The sequence below is a fragment of the Jatropha curcas genome, chromosome 7 (genome assembly GCF_041381405.1).
Source record: "Jatropha curcas cultivar XTBG-Jc1 chromosome 7, XTBG_Jcur_1.0, whole genome shotgun sequence".
In the NCBI taxonomy this organism is placed as follows: Eukaryota; Viridiplantae; Streptophyta; class Magnoliopsida; order Malpighiales; family Euphorbiaceae; genus Jatropha; species Jatropha curcas.
Window position 1 is genome coordinate 17607924 of NC_143157.1, and position 15811 is coordinate 17623734.

The 15811-nt window shown below is 31.4% G+C and overlaps 1 long non-coding RNA gene across 1 annotated transcript; it reads right to left on the reverse strand.

Moving 5' to 3' along the window:
- Positions 1-13911: 13911 nt before the first annotated feature.
- Positions 13912-14636, reverse strand: LOC119371589 (uncharacterized). Its single transcript, XR_016321626.1, has 2 exons — positions 14338-14636; positions 13912-14236 (listed from the first exon to the last, which is right to left on the reverse strand). It is a non-coding gene; the product is annotated as an uncharacterized LOC119371589 (long non-coding RNA).
- Between the last annotated feature and the right edge of the window lie 1175 nt (positions 14637-15811).

The window sequence follows — 15811 nt, forward strand, 5'->3', positions numbered from 1 at the left end:
TTCTGTTGTGTTCTCTTGCTATTACTCCTTAGATCTGTTAAATTTGACAGTTTTTTATTTTTTTTATTCTATTTAGATGACACTTTTAGAAAATCAAAGTAGCCCTAATTATTTTGTTCCAACTTTATCTTTGTCTATATATTTGCACTAAATTTATCTCAATTAAATGAGCATTTATTAAAAAATAATTAAGTAAATTACCTTTATTTTTTTATAGAATTTAGGTAGTTCAATCATTTTATTAAGGGAAAATAATTTATCGTCCTTGAGGTTTTACATTTTTCTATATTAATTATTTAGTCCCAAGGTTTAGTTCCGTCACATTAAGTGATCATTCTGTCTAATTTTAGTGATTTTAATGTTAAATGCCTTAAAATACCCTTTAATAAAACAAATATTGGAACAAAAGTTATACCCAATTATCTCTCTCATTCTCCTTCGTCTCTCAAACCTTTACTCTGCAACTACCATCTGGGTTTGAAAGTGCATCTTGTAAACCCAGTTTTGTTAAGCCCCACTATAATAAAATCTCTCACACCATCAATCAATTGCCATTATCTCCATTTTTTTTATTCAAGAAGAATTAAACCCACAAAACCCAAGATATGACTTCAAACAATTTCGTTAAATACCCAAGAAAATTAACTTGGTATACACACACACACACACATAGGTTGGGCAGATTCGGGCAACAACATTGCTTTGAACACTCTTTTTTGCAACTGAAACTGTGTATTAGATGTTTCAGAATCAGGCTAAAAAATCATCAACGGGTCTTCATTAACATTGAAGACTTCATCCGCTCGGTCGCCATTAAACGAAAATAGCGATAAACCAATCGAATCTAAAATGCTTTGTACTTGAGTTTCTATATTATAGGATTTTGCTCGCATGTGAGTTTGTAGATTTTGAAGCAGGAATGTGGATTTCCATTTGCTTGTGGTTTAAGATTTTTGTTCAGTGATTGATGAGGATGGGGGTCAAGGGTGAAGAAAATATCAAACGGATGTGACTGAAATGTTGGATTTAATTTTCTATTGTGGGCTTAATATGTAAAATTAAATATGTACAGCAGTCCAATTGTAAAGTCAATTTCAAATGTGGTCTTGATTGTGAATAATTGACTATTGAGGTATCAACTAATTATACATATTAAGTGTAGAGACCATTATATAATTCCTATTTCGTTAAAGGACCGATATAGGAATTGTACTAACCCTACAGGTATATAAAGGTCGTGGTCCCCAGAGGAGTTGAATACGATTCAGTTTTACGTTCCTTTCATATTGCTTCCGCTAAATCGATTCTTCAATTCTCTGGAAGGCTGCAAACCTAATTCTACACATCAAGATCGACGAACAACGATGTCAGGTACGCAACCTTTTCTTATTCAATCTATTTTGCTGAATCTAGTGGTTTGCACGATCTAGGTTATTATTGAATTATTTGAGATTAATTATTAACAAGTGGTATCAGAGCCTTGTGCATAATTGCTAGATTTTAGATTGATTTTCGTATTTTTTTTTATTATTATTTTATTATTTGTTTACCCTGCTGTTTACGGATTGAGGGTTTTGTTTAATAATAAAAAAAAAAAAAATTTTTTTTGTTCTCACTGTTCTTCGGATTCCCCATGAACAAGTAAGAGGTTTTGAACTAATGCCATTGACTATTAGTTGTTCGTTTGGTATTTTTTTTTTTAGCAGGATTTTATTAAAAAAAAAAAAGGAAGTCGGCGGCACCTGTTATTTTCCTCTTTAATCGTTTTTGTGTTTTTAGGGTTAGGGATGGAAAATTTCGTATTAGGTCCCTAGAAAATTTCGTATTAGGTCCTTAATTTTTCTGTAACTTCAGATTAGGCCTCTAAGTTTCTGTAACTTCAGATTAGGCCCCTAATTTTCTGTAACTTCAGATTAGGCTCTTAATTTTCTGTTTTCTTTCGTCTAGACCCATGGACATATATTTAATTACATTAGACCCCGAACTTTATTTATTCAAATTTATTTAGTCCTATTTTATAACTTAGTCTCTAATTTAGTGACTTAAAGACTAGATTATAATTTTTTTTTTGGGCTAAATAATTTTAGATTATTAAATATTTAGACAATCAATTCATTTAATTGCAATTGTTTTGTTTTAATTACAATTAAATGATTTAATTTGTCGACTTGAGATTAAATTTTGGAGTGATTAAGTCCCTATTGTGTTTGATATTTGTTAAAATAAATTGATTTGATCAATAAGTCACCAAAGTGACCTCTATTGCTTGAATTGATTTATTTTAGAATATTAGACAGGTGTATTAGAATTCGTTGCGGATAGTTAATCGGCCCAAAGGAAGGTTACTATCTGGCTGAGTTTTGAATACATGTTTGGCAATAAGTATGTGATAATTGTTTGATTATTTTCCATGACAATAATATATCGGCCCAAAGGAAGATTTATTATTTGTCAGGACTATGTTATCAATATTTGATTGCTGTGTTGAGATACTTATTACAAGTTAATGTTTTACATCCAAAGATGAGAATGTTAATGTTGTGTCTGTATCTTATTTCCATTTTTTGATCTCTACTTATGTGAATTGTTTCATTTGTGGATTGTGAGCTTATACTTGTCTATTTGTTTATTTTCTCTGATGTCAGCTAACATGTCATTTAATCCTGATTGTGTCCCTAAACTTGAGGGATCAAATTTTGAGTCTTAGAAATCAGACATTATGATCTTTCTGGGCTGTATGGATTTGGATCTTGCATTCAGGATGGACGAACCTGCTCCTCTTACTGATACGAGCACTGATGTTCAAAGGGTTCAGTATGAGAAGTGGGAGCGTTCTAATCGCTTAGGTCTGATGATCATGCAGAAAGGAGTCCCAGAACATGTTCGAGACTCTGTCTCAGCTGAAAAGAATAATGCTCAAAACTATCTTGCCGAGCTGGAGAGGGCTTATGTCAAGAATGACAAAGCCGAAGTGGGAACACTTTTAGGAAAATTAACCTCCATGAAGTTTGCTGGCAATGGTGGTGTTCGGGAGCATATTCTTAGCATGTCTCAGATTTCAAAGAGACTGAAGGCGCTGGGTATGGCTTTACCAGATGACCTTTTAGTCCATTTGGTTATGAATTCTCTTCCTTCTTAGTATGGACAAATTAGGACTTCCTATAATTGTCAGCCGAATAAATGGACTCTTAACGAGCTCATTTCTCATTGTGTTGATGAGAAGGAAAAGATGAATTCTAACAAAAGAGAGAGTGCTCATTTTGTTTCTTCAGCTGGGAAGGGCAAGAACAAGAAAAGAAAGAGGCCTTTTGCAAAGACTGTTGAAAAGGCTATTGAGAAACCTGCTGCTGCTACTGCTGTAGATCCAGTACAAAAGAAGCCTTATGTGCCAAAATGCTTCTTTTGTGGAAAGACGGATCACTTGAGAAAGGACTGTCCTAAATTTGCTATTTGGCTTACAAAGAAGGGTAAGTACCTTGTTTTAGTCTGTTGTGAAGTTAATTTAACTTCAGCTCCTAAAAACACTTATTGGGTGGATTCTGGTGCTACCGCTCATATAAGTGTTTCATTGCAGGGCTGCCTCAACTACAGAAAGCCAACTGACGGTGAAAGATACGTCTATGTGGGAAATGGCGATCTGGTTGAAGTAGAGGCAATTGGACATTTTAGATTATGTTTAAGTACTGGCTATTTTTTGGATCTTATAGATACTTTTGTTATTCCCTCTTTTAGAAGGAATTTGATTTCTGTTTCCTTTTTGGACAAATCTGGTTTTCATTGTTCTTTTGGAGACAGTGTATTTACTTTATCTATGAATTCAAAAGTTTTGGGTACTGGTTGCTTGAATGAATGTGATAATCTATATATGTTAGACATTGATACTAGTTATCATGAATCCCTGCATGTTACTACAAGAGGTACCAAAAGAAAGTTGAATATTGATAACTCAGCTGTACTTTGGCATAGACGTTTGGGTCATGTATCCAAATCAAGAATTGAGCGTCTTGTTTCTGATGGTATCTTAGATACACTTGATTACACAGGTTTGGATTCTTGTATTGAGTGTATTAAAGGAAAACAGACTAAACAAAAGAGACTAGGTGCCATTCGGTCATCCAATGTTTTAGAACTGATTCATACAGATATTTGCGGTCCATTCCATATTGCAGCTAGAAATGGCCAAAGATATTTTATATCATTCATTGATGACTATTCTCGTTATGGTTACTTATATCTCATTCATGAAAAATCTGAGTCTTTGGACGTGTTCAAATCTTATAAAGCCGAAGTTGAAAATCAACTAGGAAAGAAGATTAAATCTGTTCGATCTGACCGTGGTGGTGAATATTATGGTAAATATGACGGTTCAGGCGAACAACGTCCAGGACCTTTTGCGCTTTTCCTACAGGAATGTGGAATTGTCCCTCAATATACAATGCCTGATACTCCCAGCATGAATGGTGTATCTGAGAGACGTAATAGGACTCTTATGGATATGGTAAGGAGTATGATTAGTCATTCTACTTTACCAGAGTCTCTGTGGGGTGAAGCGTTAAAGACAGCAGCTTATCTTCTCAATAGGATTCCATCTAAAGTAGTTGCTAAAACACCTTATGAACTTTGGACTGGACGTAAGCCTAGTCTAAAGCATCTTCATGTTTGGGGATGTCCAGCTGAAGAAAGGCCTTACAAGCCGAATGAAACAAAACTGGACTCCAAAACTATCAGCAGCTACTTTGTTGGATATTCTGAGCGGTCTAGGGGTTACAAGTTTTATAATCCTACTTCCAGAACTTTTTTTGAAACGAGAATTGCAACATTTTTTGAGGATGTTGATTTTGGAGGGAGAAATAAAGAAAGAAACATTGTCTTTGAAGAGGAACCAAGTAAGGATGATTCGGTTCTCATTCCTTTTGTTGTTTCTGATAGCGTACAGACTCCAGTTGCTCCTGTAGCTATTCAAGATCCAATTCAAGACAATGCTATTCTTCCTCAAGAACAAATTCAACAACCTCAAGAATTAGAGCCTGTTCAAATGCCTTTGAGGAGATCTACTAGGGAGAGAAGAAGTGCTATTCTAGATGATTATATAGTGTTTCTTCAGGAACATGAGGATACTGTAGACATGATAGACAACGATCCAGTTAGTTTCTATCATGCCATGCAGAGTTCTGACTCCCATAAGTGGATTGAGGCAATGAACGAAGAGTATAAGTCTATGCAAGACAATCAAGTTTGGGATCTTGTTCAATTACCTGAAGGAAAGAAACCCATTGGTTACAAATGGATATTTAAAACCAAAAGGGATTCTCAAGGTAATGTGGAAAGATATAAAGCACGTCTTGTAGCAAAAGGCTTTACTCAAAAGGAAGGGATTGACTATAAAGAAACCTTCTCTCCAGTTTCTTCGAAGGATTCTTTTAGGACAATCATGGCCGTAGTTGCAAATCTTGATCTTGAGCTTCATCAAATGGATGTTAAGAATGCGTTTCTCAATGGCGACATTGATGAAACAATATATATGGTGCAACCAGAAAATTTTGTAATTGGAGATCCAAAACATCTGGTATGCAAATTAAAGAAATCCATTTATGGACTCAAGCAAGCTTCTCGTCAATGGTACTTTAAGTTCAACCAAGTAATTGTCTCGTTTGGCTTTGAGGCAAATGCTGTTGAAAATTGTGTGTACCATAAGTTCAGTGGGAGTAGGTTTATCTTTTTTGTCTTATATGTGGATGACATGCTTCTTGCTACTAATTGTAAAGTCTTGTTGCATGAAACCAAAGTTTTTCTTTCAAAGCATTTTGAGATGAAAGATTTAGGTGAAGCTTCTTTTGTTTTAGGGATTCAGATACATCGAGACCGTTCTCGAGGTATTCTTGGATTATCACAAAAGAGCTATATTGATAAAGTGCTCAAGAGATTTGGTATGCAGAATTCTAGACCATTGGATACCCCTATTGCAAAAGGTGATAAATTTAGTAATCAACAATGTCCAAAGAGTGAACTTGAAATTCAGGAAATGCAAAAGGTTCCTTATGCGTCAGCTGTAGGAAGTCTTATGTATGTTCAAGTTTGTACTCGTCCAGACATTTCTTTTATAGTTGGCATGTTAGGTAGATATCTTAGCAATCTAGGAATGGATCATTGGAAAGCAGTCAAAAGAGTCATGAGATATCTTCAGAGGACTAAGGGACATATGCTCACATATAGGAGATCAGATCAGCTTGAGATCATTGGGTATACTGATTCTGATTTCGCTGGATGCCAAGACAGTAGAAAATCCACATCTGGCTACATTTTTCTATTGGCTGGTGGTGCTATTTCTTGGAAGAGTGTGAAACAAACTCTAGTAGCAACCTCCACCATGGAAGCTGAATTTGTAGCATCTTATGAGGCATCCAATCAAACTATTTGGCTGAGAAACCTTGTCACTGGGCTGCGTGTAGTAGGTGGAATAGAAAGACCACTGAAGTTGTATTGTGACAGCAGGTCAGCCGTTTTATTCTCCAACAACAACAGGAGCTCTTCTCGATCAAAACACATTGAGATTAAGTTCTTGGCTGTGAAGGAGAGGGTACAGAGTGGACAGATATCCTTAGAGCATATTGGAACAAACTCTATGATTGCGGATCCGCTTACAAAGGCAGTGATACCGAAAGTTTTCCATGAGCACACCGCTCATATGGGTATCGTTTTGTTTGAGACTGTCTAGTTTTAGTGGGAGTTTGCTCTTTATGTATACATTATGTTTTGAATGCTCTATTTTGTTTTGGATATGTTTTATTATGAAATTTTGTTGAGTACTCATTTTGGTTGATGGTTACACTCTGTATTATTATTATTGTTTTGCTTGATCTCACTTTTGTTGGTGACCAGTTGGAAACAGACATGATGATCACATTACATGTAGTTTTCATGCTACACTTCCATAATGAATCTATGTCATTTAGGGATATTGGTAATGTAGTTGATGATGAACTTAGTCATGAGATCTATGGCGAATGTTTCTTCAGCTCTTTATCAATATAACTAATGGACGAGATTGTTTTTGGATACCTTCTATGACTGCATTTGTTGAGCTCATTTTTGGTGTATGTATTTTATTTAACATATGTTCGCCCAAGTGGGAGATTGTTGGATTTAATTTTCTATTGTGGGCTTAATATGTAAAATTAAATATGTACAGCAGTCCAATTGTAAAGTCAATTTCAAATGTGGTCTTGATTGTGAATAATTGACTATTGAGGTATCAACTAATTATAGATATTAAGTGTAGAGACCATTATATAATTCCTATTTCGTTAAAGGACCGATATAGGAATTGTACTAACCCTACAGGTATATAAAGGTCGTGGTCCCCAAAGGAGTTGAATACGATTCAGTTTTACGTTCCTTTCGTATTGCTTCCGCTAAATCGATTCTTCAATTCTCTGGAAGGCTGCAAACCTAATTCTACACATCAAGATCGACGAACAACGATGTCAGGTACGCAACCTTTTCTTATTCAATCTATTTTGCTGAATCTAGTGGTTTGCACGATCTAGGTTATTATTGAATTATTTGAGATTAATTATTAACATGAAATCCATCTCCTTTCGTAAATATCAAGTTCGAGAAGTGGATTTTTTTTTTGTTTGGATTATTAGATTTCAGATGAAGTTTCATATTGAATATTATTTGATATCTGGGTTTCTTTGATAATTAAAAGCCTAATTTTGTCAATCTTGACTGGTTTCTGAATGATAAGGGAGAAGGTAAATGTATGGTATTGGGCAGAGAGATTTAAAGGCGATTGTCTCTTTTATTGGTAGCAATGGTTATAGTGGTGGCTACAACCATTTGTGGTTTTCGGTAATCAACGCTATGAAATGGTTTCTTGGACATGGCCATTCTGGATTTTAGTGAGGGTACTGTTTGTCATTTTAAAAGAACTCTCTCCTCTCTTACTTTTTAACTTAATTTAACGGGAAAAATAGTTATTTTTGGATAGAAGAACCATTTAATGTGACAGAACTAAATATCAGAAAATAAATATCTAATATATAAAAATTTAAGTATGAAATAGTTAATTTTGTAAAACTTCAGGGACGAAATAATAATTTTCCCATAAATAAACTTTGTTTATTTTCTTATTAATTTTGTAAAAACTTTTCTTTTCTTCATCTATAACTGTAACTTTATTTCTTGATTGTCCTTATATTTCATTTTGCCACTTAAAAATACATGAACTTTTATTTGAGTAACAAAAAAGTCTATTAACCAGTTTTCCTATAATATTTCAGTTAAAAGCTCACTAGAATTATTTTTTTGGCAAAGTAATAAAAAATGCCATATCATATTCTTTTTCTTTCCTCCGGCTCAAAAGCAACATCCTCTCTTGCCTTAAATTGCTGCTACCTTAAATCCCAAAAAAAATCGAGATTTACAGGAGTAAGAACACTCTCTTTCCTAGTTGAACAAATAATGCAATCTATTTTCTTGATTTTTTAAACAATTGTTCTTGATTTATAGTTTTTTATTTTATTTTTCTTTTTTATTGATTATATCAAAATTGGTAAACTGAAATCTAAAAAAATTTTAATCTGAATCTCCTTTTTTATATGACCTATCAAAAATTAAAATTAAAATTAAAATAAAAAGAGAAAAAATTGATTACTTCATGCAAAAGAAGAAATCTGAGTTTCAAAAGTCAACATGCAATAGAGAATGACCAATAAAAAAGACCTTAAAATAACAAGAAAAAGCAAGGAGAGATAAAGATTTTGCAAGCACTATGTCGTTAGTGCTTTTCGAGCCGGGCTTGGACTAGTTGGAAAGAGCATCGCAGCTATCATACGATGCTTTGCAGTAACCCTTTGGACATGGATGTGTTGATTTTAATATAAAAAATACGCAGTAGAATAAGATAATTATAAGTAAATAAATTATTTCAATAGGAATCTATTTAAACATTTAAAGCGGGATAAATGCATTAAAAAAGGACAAGTTTTTAAATTGTTTAGAAGGATATCTCTTTTGGAGATTCTTCGAAACTTCGATCTACGCAGTTATAAATCACAAGCCGTCCAAGTGTTCGACCTCTAATAGTATCCACATGAATGGATAATCAAAAAACTCTAAAACTATTTTAAAGGTTTGAGAGATTAGAAAGTGCGATAGTACTAGCTATCTTACACTCTATGTTTATTTTTATAGCTATGAACAACGACTGTTTATTAGACTGTCTTTTAAACCTTATATATAAAAATCTTATGTTATAAATAAATAAATTATAATTATTTATTTAAACCTTCTACATAAATAAATTATAACTAAAATATTTATGTGCCTATTTATTTATTTAAACAATTTAAATAGATAAATCATAATACAGATATTAATAGGATTTTCAATTTAATCAATTATGTTTATTAACTATTTAAATAAATTAATCATAATTAAAATATTAGGTTTATTTAATCTAAAATTTATTAGACATAAATCAATTAAGTCTAAAGTTGTAATTAAATTTATATTACAATTTTGCCCTTAATATCCCAAAACTTATTTGTAATCAAGTCATACATGATTCGATTTCTAGTTTTCACTTTCTCATATTCATTCTCATGTGTATGACCTTACTAGGTTCCAAATATATTGATGATAAATATAAATATAATTAATTAATTAATATTTGAATGTCAAGTACATTGTTTAACAATGTGTCTTGACTACCCAAATATTTGAAAAGTCAAAGAGGTTTGACTTAATTTTTCGATGCATGATTTAGCAATGTAATTAGTATCCCTTCATCATTAATATTCTGATTTAGTAATTAGGCATGAAATGTATCTGCTTTGTTAAATCATGTTTGTTCTCTTAATCTTATCTATTGATCATTTTGAATGAAATTCCAATTCTAATTTGATAATTCCATTCTACCTTGCGCAGAGATTTCTTAATCAATACTAATAGAGAACAATTAGAACAATTTATACATCATACAATTGATCATTTATACTTTTGTGTACTGAAATCATTCTGAAATATTTCGCTTATCAATTAGCTACGACATTGCTACCATTTAAAGACCGAATATGTAGCTACAGATTAGCTACATTTTTAGACACTGTTTGGACTCTTTATTGTTACATATTTATGGTAGCTATTTTGTGGCTAAATAGCTACGTACTATAAATTCGTAGCTATATTTTTAGCTACAAGTGTTTTAGGGATGAAAAAATTTCATAACTACTTTGTAGCAATATGCAATTAGCTACGGATTTATTAAACTTAGCTACAGAAAATTCCGTAGCTATATCCAATTTCTTGTATTGTAGTTTCTTTCAAATGATCTCATTATACAATATGCAATTAGCTACGGATCTATTAAACTTAGCTACAGAAAATTCCGTAGCTATATCCCAATTTTCTTGTATTGTAGTTTCTTTCAAATGATCTCATTATACAATATGCAATTAGCTACGGATCTATTAAACTTAGCTACAGCAAAATTCCGTAGCTATATCCCAATTTTCTTGTATTGTAGTTTCTTTCAAACGATCTCATTATACAAATGTTCCACCTCTTAATTAATCGATAAGCAAGAACTTCAATTTTTTAATTTTGGGAATATTGGCATATTGAAAGAATCCCTCAACTTCAATTAACCAATTCAAGAACTCCTTAGGATCCATTTGTTTTCGTAAAATAACTTGCAGAAAAATATTTTTTATAATTTTCCGTTGTTCAGGGTGTTTAGGAAAATAAGTCAACGAAAAATATTTTTCCGGTCAACAGAAAATTAAGTCATTTTTAAGGAAAATGACTTTCTATTTTTAAAAGCGTAAAACATTTAGCGGACTTTGACAAACTTATTATAACCTTATAAAGTCTATATTTTGTTAATTTATTAATCATCGGTAGCTACTACTATCACTCATCGTTCACCACCACTGGCCACCACGACCGGCCACTGTCGTTACCACCATTGGTTACCGACGACTTTTATAGTTTATAATTTTTTTTACAATATTCTCATATTTAACAATAAAATTTCTAAAATACAAAATTTATATTATTATTATTATTATTATTATGATTATGGTTTTATGAGTTAAAATTTTAATATTTTTAACTAATTTCCAAATTGTAACCAAACAACGGAAAATAAGTCATCAAATATTTTCTGAAGGTAAATTATTTTCCCGAAACAAACAGAGGCTTAATGTCTATATCATTGCTAAAAGCAGGCATATTCATCTTTAATTTGTACTCATCATTCTTCCTATAATTGTTTTGATAATCTGTATTGGCTAATTTTGTTGTGCTGCATAAACTAAGTTCTCTTCGTCATCACTAAAATCATTTTGATTATTGACTTATTTGTGATTTGAAAAAAATAGAATCTTTATTATCTCTATCACGGTAATCTCCTTCGGCTTTATCATTTTGGTTATTTCCATTATGCTTTTGAAAATAACAAGTAGTATTATTCTCGCATGAATGCATAAAGATTTAGAGCACCACATATTTATGGAGGACATATGACCTCCTTAATCGGAGTCTTTAACTTAAATCAGAAAAATAATAAAATTAATAAAACCATCTGAGTAGGAAAATATCTAAAATAAGAAAGTCTAACTAAATCGTTAGAGCTAATAGGAAAATACTAAATAGGAATCCTAAACCTTGAAGAATACCTAAAAGATGGACAAGAAAACTAAATAGGAAGGGGAAAAACACAGTACGATCCTTGTGGTTTGTGAAATACAATTAGTCCGTTCTTATTTTTTAGAAAATAGACTAAAATATCTTTATAGTTTACTTCCGTCTAATTTTTACATTTTTTCCGTTAAGTACCTTATGAATGATGAAAATACCTATTTTATTAAAAACACAAGGGACGAAGTAGTTGTAATTTTCAAACCATAGGGTTTTTATTGTAATTTTTCTGGTATAATATTTTAGTATCTCTCTTTTGACATTTGTGTTTTCTTGTTAATTTATGATAAAAGATGCAAAAATTGAATAGAAAGATAACAGAAGTAAAAGATAGGAAAAATTGATATATTTTAAAAAAGATAAGAACGAATTAATTGTATTTCGCAAATCACATGAATTGTACTATATTTTTCCCAATTAGAAGATTGGATGCCCTATCATAAATTAAGAGTCCTGTATAGAAAGGAATGAGTAAGTAGGTGAATGAGAGTACATAGAAACAAACGAACAAGGGCAGATTATAGGCAAATTATGAAATAAGTCATCATCCATTAATTAACTTTTTCATAACTATATATACACTAATTAGTTGCTACGTCAGGATCATGTTTTGAATACATAATTAAAAATTATTTATTCACTACTATAATTAAATAATCTAAAATTATTGTATCATCAAATTGGGGAAAATAACTGTGGTCGAGAGAACTCAAACTCAAAATCTCGACTCCTCATATAAGTGAAAAGACCAATCAATCCACCACCTGTTTGATATTATAAAAGTGATTTAGACTATATAACAACTACTAATTTTATATTAAGAAACGCTAGTACATTAAAATTGGATAAACAGTAATTAACTATAAATATTGGAAACTTAAGAACAATGAGTCAATTAGGGCTGGGTCATATTCCAATAGGAGGATTTTTGACACATTGTTGTTGGAATTCAATTATTGAAAGCATTAGTGAAGGAGTGCCATTATTTTTGGCCTTTCTTCGCTTACCAACAGAAAAATTGTTTGTTTCTAGTGGAAAGTGGGAGACATGGAGATTGATAGGTGATGTGAGGGGAAAGAAAATTTGAATGGGTTATAACAGAATGGATGGAAGGAAAGAAAGGGAAGCAAATAAGGGTTAAACCAAATGGATCTTCTTATATTAAATTTTGTGGATATGAAAAGGCAAGGCTGTTTGCTATTTGCTAGAAATTGGAGATGTTATCATGTTAATACAAATAAAATTAGTTTTTTTTTTTTTAATATTATTGGTGTTAACTTGTTCTGATTTTGGTTGATTGTAATAAATTTATTTTAATATATACTAATATAATTACTATTTAATAAATTTATCAAATTGGGATTCAGTTGACAGAAACAAAAGAAGATTATGATAGAATAATAAATATGGGAAATGTATAGATTAAAAGATAAGACTTGCATACACCCCGAAGCCTAAGCATGATTACGGAGAACCGCTGGTTTCAGTTTCAAGGCCACTACTTCTAATTATAAAAATTGTGAAATTAAAACGGAACTACTTTTAGGTAGTTTTTAAGATAGTTTCAGAACCATCAACTTCGGCTTTGTTACGATTTTAAATCGAAATTAAATAATTTATTTTTAAACTGTTTTTTAGATTTGTAGCATGAATAAATAATAATAATAATAATAATAATAATAATAGATATTACTATCGAAAAAAACTAAACCAATTTAATAATAATTCTTAAAAAATTATTTAAAAAAATATAATAAAACAAAACAATAAATTGAAATTTTTTGAGAACATGTTTTTCAAGGTTTTAAATTGAAACTACCAGTTTCAGTTGCAAAAAACTAAAGAATCAGAACTGAACCTTAAATACACGGTTTCGATTTGAAACTAATAACCATTGACTGATTTGATTGGTTTAATGCCAGTTTTGACTAATTCAGTTTTAATTCTGTTTTGGGAAATGGAATCGTGGTCATGTCGACCCAAGCTAATTAAAAATATCGTTACTGTTTTTTTCTTACTGAACCATTAAAAATACCCTCTTTTAAATAAAAAAAAAAAAAAACTGTTTTGGATTAAATTAGCTTATTAGACGTTACACTGTAACAGAAGTGTTTGGATTCTTATTACATTATACCAGCTCTCATTTAGCTTCACTCTTCAACGTTAGGCGCTGTGATTTTGTTTCAAGTGTGATTTTGATGTCAATTGCAGCCAAGTAAATATAAACTGTCATTTCATCTCAAACGATAAGTAAAGCATACAAACTCAGATGCAAATGAAGGTGATAAACAACAAACTCTTCTTATAAGAGCACCAACTTCAATTTGTAGCTTTAGCCTTTACAGTGATAGTATTAGAATCATGCAGTGCTTCATTTTGTCTATTTTCTTCAACAGCGTTCAACCCATTAGAAGCCATAACAATCTCCTCTCTATATTCATTGCTTCTCATAACTCTCATAACGCTATTGATCTTTGGAGGCTTCCTTTCAGGTTTTGGTTTTGGCGCAGATCGATTCGAAGCACATTTTCTGATCCAAAAAATCCCAAAATAAACTGTCAGAATCTTAAATCATATAAAAATATATATAAATAAAAAGCAATATAACTCAGTAGTGGAAGATCAACGTACATGGTAGAAGCTTTGTTTCTCTGGTATGACTTGAAGTTTGGCAAATGGACAGTGGCCTTCGGCAAGAAGGTGCTACCCGCAAGGAACATGAATGGATCGATATTGGAATTTTTTTTTTTTTTTTTTTTTGCTTTCTAAATACTCTCTTATTTGGATTGCACTGATCTATGCGAATGAGCAACTGAATCTAGCTAGAGAGTCATTTTATAGGCAAAAGCTTCCCTAAAACTTCAATTATGATAATATTTTATGTGGTGTATATATGAGCCTATTCACGCACCAAACCAATCCAAGTGGCATATTGGACAAGTAAGGGCAGTTGCTCACCATTCATTGAAAAAAAAAAAAAAAAGACAAAAGAGTCCATGACAAAGTTTTCTGAAATAATAGTTATCCTTATTTTTTTTAAGTTACCGGTATTCAGACTCTATTATCAGGGACTAACGCTTGGGGTTCAGTCACAGTTATCTATTATTTTGGTGTATGGGTGATCCAAACTTTACATGCTATCTAAGAAATTTAGTATTATTTAGTTATTTATCTGCACTATTTGAGTACATATATTCAATTGATTGTAGACATGATAATTAAGGGTTATTATAATTTTGAAATTTAAAGATTAAAGTGCGAATTTTTTTATTATTTTATTCTTAGACTTTAGAATTTTAGAATTTTTATTATTAATTAAAATCTTTAATGGTTAAATATGGGAGAGATATTTGATAATTGGTAGAACTTTTAACAACATAAAAAAAAGAGCAATTCTAAAGACTGTTTTCAATTTCTAGTAAATAAAAAATTAAAAACACACAACTATAATGAATAGGCTCTTACAATTCCTTTAATTTTGTTTTCAAAATAAATATAAAAATTATGAACCACGCAAAACCTTAGAATCTTTTTTGAGTATTGAGAGATGTGAGATTCGAATCTGAATCTATTCTCATGTTAATGCATTTGCCATAAAACTGCACCTTGGTGTGTGAAATCTTAAAAACTTAATAGTAATTAGTTTTGTTTTAAATGGTCAACTTAGGTTTGCTGATCTCTTATTCCTATCTAGTTAAATTTAATATATAATAATGCACATTTATCTTTATCTTTTGAGTGGTGATACATGATTTGAAGAGAACCATGATTCAGTAAGTTTTTTAAAATTTTTTGGTGGGACCCAAGTGACTAGTTAGCAATACAATTGGATAGTTTGTATTTGTAGGTTAAAGGGTATTAATTGTAATTATTTATCCTTGCCAAGGGCAAAGATAAAAACAAATAAAAGTTATCTTTGGCTCCAAAGGGTTGAATGAAGCTTTTGTTGAAGGTGAGTTAACTGGGCATTCTTAAACAAAGAAAACGCGAGACAATCGTTGAAGGAGATAATACCCATTTTTTGAAGAGAAGCAAAGAGGTCAACTTTAGAATGTTATAATGAGTACTATTTAGTAGTTATTGAGGGATATGAACAAAACTCCAT